This window comes from Sorex fumeus, unplaced genomic scaffold (genome assembly GCF_029834395.1).
Source record: "Sorex fumeus unplaced genomic scaffold, SorFum_2.1 ptg000026l, whole genome shotgun sequence".
NCBI classification, from domain to species: domain Eukaryota; kingdom Metazoa; phylum Chordata; class Mammalia; order Eulipotyphla; family Soricidae; genus Sorex; species Sorex fumeus.
In genome coordinates, this window is record NW_026606083.1 from 90692 (window position 1) to 94060 (window position 3369).

At 48.1% G+C, this 3369-nt stretch overlaps 1 pseudogene; it reads right to left on the reverse strand.

Annotated features, from left to right (window-relative positions):
• Window positions 1-252: 252 nt before the first annotated feature.
• Window positions 253-838, reverse strand: LOC130023969 (glyceraldehyde-3-phosphate dehydrogenase-like; annotated as a pseudogene).
• Between the last annotated feature and the right edge of the window lie 2531 nt (window positions 839-3369).

The following is a 3369-nucleotide window of genomic DNA, read 5'->3' on the forward strand; positions in this document are numbered from 1 at the left end:
TTATAATATTATTATGGGAATCGTTTTTCTCTTTTACACCCTCTTAGGTGGGGTACAGTGTACTTTTTTGATGGTACATTACAGGATGGGGTTCCCTAAGACTGTCCCCTTCTTCAGGGGGTCTAGGATGGGAATTCCAGGTCAGAATTTTCAGTTTTGGATGTGTGGGGGAAGAACTCCACATAGTAAAGACCCCTCTCTTCCTCTTCGTGTTCTGGCTGGGCTGGTGGGGTGGATTTGGGGTGAGGATGCTTACACCTTAGAGGCTATGTCAACCATGTGACTCACCACCCTGTTGCTGTAGCCCAACTCTTTGTAGTACAATGATATGAGCTTGACAAAGTTGTCATTTCGGGCAATGCCAACCCTAGTACGGAAGGGGGAGGAGTGGACATCACTGTTTATGTCACAGGAGACAGTCTGACCCTCAGTGTAGCCCAGGATCCCTGGATGGGCCCTGAGAGGCCTGTTTTCCGAGTTTTTGATGTTGTTATATTTGGCAGGTTTCTTCAGTGACAGGTCAGAACCATGACGAATGTGTAGTGGGTGGGACACGGAAGGCCAGGTCTGTCAGTTTCCCAAACAGCTCAGGGAAGATCTTTCCTTTGGCCTTGGTGGCGCCTTTGGCAGCTGGGGTGATGTTCTGGGCTGCCAAATGCTGTCCTGCCAGTTTCTCAGAGGGGCTGTACCCAGTCTTCTGGGTGGCAGTAAGGGCATGGACGGTGGTCACTCACCCCTCCATGATACCGAAACTGTCATTGATGACCTTGGCTGAGGACTTGGGGGTCAAGCAGCTGATGGTGCAGGAGATTGCTGAGAAGATATGCCACAACTTCATTTCCACAATTCTGTCATTGTGTACCTAGTTTTTTTTCGATATCGTTGTGATTGGAACAGTGATTCAATGAACATAGGTATGTCTATATTCAAATAAGTGTTTCATGTCTTTTTTGTTTGTCTTGATTTTGGGCCATGCCCAGTCATGCTCAGGGTTTGTTCCTGGATCTGTGTTCAGGGCTCATGGCTGATGGGGCTCACAGGATCATATATTGTTTTTCGGATCAAACTCAGTTCTGTTATATGCAAGGCAAGTGCCCTGCCTGCTTTCCTAGTGCTCTGCCACTGTATTCTGTGTTGTGGGTAGATGCCATTCAGTGAGATCACTTCACTTCACTTAAATCACTTAACTTCCCGTTAGTCGTCGATTTGCTCGAGCGGGCGCCAGTAACGTCTCCATTTGTCCCTGTCGCGTGCTAGTGTAGCCCAATGGCATCTGTTCGCTCCGGGAACATGAAGGGCCTCAAACCGATCGTTCATGATCTTGACGAAGAAGTCTGACCATCTGGTAGGTGGGCGGCCACGCAGTCTTTTGACATCCCGTGGAATCCAGTCGGTAACAGCTCTAGTCCAGCGGTCATCTTTAAATCTCATTACGTGACCAGCCCATCTGATTTTCGACACCTTGGCAAATGAGACAGCGTCCCTGATTCTTGATCAGCAATGGATGTCAGAACTCTGGATTCGTTCTCTCATTTGAGTGAAACGTGATATTCCAAGCATAGCTCTTTCTATTCTTCTTTGGGAGACCTGAATAGCGTTCTCATCTTGTTTGCGTAGGGCCCAGGTCTCTGAGGCATATGTTAATGCAGGAAGAACAGTGGAATCAAAGAGATGTGCCCGGAGCCTGAGGTTCTTCGTCCTCTTAGCTATTTCTTCGACGTTCTTGAAGGCATTACAAGCCGCTCTCTTCCTCCTGCGCAGCTCGGGTGCCAGGTCATTTGTCATATTGACCTCTCGACCTAGCTGTTGCATTGGGAGATAGTCGTTCCATTGAGAACGAATGGGGCATCAGGAATGAGGCTGTTTCTCATAAACATTGTCTTCGTAAGATTCAGCTGTAGTCTTACCTTTCCACGGTAGGACAAAGTCGGCCAGCATTTGTGACACTTGGCTGATGTTTGGTGTTATTAAAACAATGTCATCAGCAAAGTGGAGGTGGTGTAATTGCCGACCATCTATCTTCACTCCCATTCCTTCCCATTCCAGTCGTCGCATGATGTTCTCAAGGGTGGCACCGAAGAGTTTCGGTGAAATGGGATCACCCTGCCACACCCCTCTCTTGACATCAACGATCACTTCTTTGTAGAATGGTGAGATCCTGGTAGTGAATCCGCAATACAGCTCATGGAGGATCCTGATGTATTGGGCTTGAATGCCCTGATTGGCTAGGGCTTCAATGACCGCTTCCGTTTCAACAGAATCAAAGGCCTTCTTTAAATCAATGAACGTTAAACAGAGCAGCATCTTGAACTCCCGAGAAACCTCAATGAGCTTGGTTATCGTGTGGATATGGTCGACGGTGCTGAATCCTTTGCGGAACCCGGCTTGCTTGCATGGTTGTCCTTCATCTAGTGTTCTGCCAATCCTATTTAGGATGACTCGAGTGAACAACTTGTAGATGACAGACAATAGGCAGATTGGGCGATAGTTGCCAATGTCATGGATGTCTCCCTTCTTGAACACTAGTACGGTCCTGCTGGTTTTCCACTGAGACGGAACCTTGCATTCAGACAGGTAGCGAGTGAAGAGTCGAGCCAGTGTATTGATGAGTACTGACAGCAGGTTCTTCAGGTGTTCAGGTCTGACCTTGTCTGGGCCGGGTGCTGTTTGTTTCTTTACCGACGAAATGGCATGTCGGATTTCGGAAGGGAGAACGTTGGGAACGACATATCCATCCTGTGGAATTTGGTATGTCGGCAAGTGGACATGGCTATTGAGGAGATTTGAGTAGAAGTCATAGAAAATCTTCTCCATTGCCGTTCTGGAGGATGTGATGGATCCATCAGGACGTCGGAGGGCAGTCATCTTGGTCTTATAGTTGGCGAAGGACAGGCGGGCGTTACGAATACTTTTCCTGACTTCTGCAGCATCTACCAGTACTTCTGCTCTTCTCTCTTTGAGGTCTTCCTTGATCGCATCTCTGCACTGCTTTGCGAGCTCGGATGTTAGCTTGCGGTTGCCTGAGGCATGCGCCAAACCACGCTGGCGAATTAGCTCAAGAGTTTTCGAAGATAGGCGATTTTTTGTGGCTATCTCTCTCTTGGCGTTCCTCGCACATTCATGGAGGTGCTGAACCATTCGATCGTATTCCTCGTCAATGTTGTCAACAATAGCATCTTTCCATGTTGCCCTGTAGTACCAAAGAGTTCGCAGTTGGTGGTCATTCTGAGAGTTCTCTTTTTGAACTTTGCTGCCCTTTCTCCCCGCTCTGTGAAGTAGAATTTTGCACGAAGGAGACGGTGGTCCGATCCCGTTCGAAATTTTGGGACAACAGCGACATCAGTCAGGCAATACCATCGATTGAATATG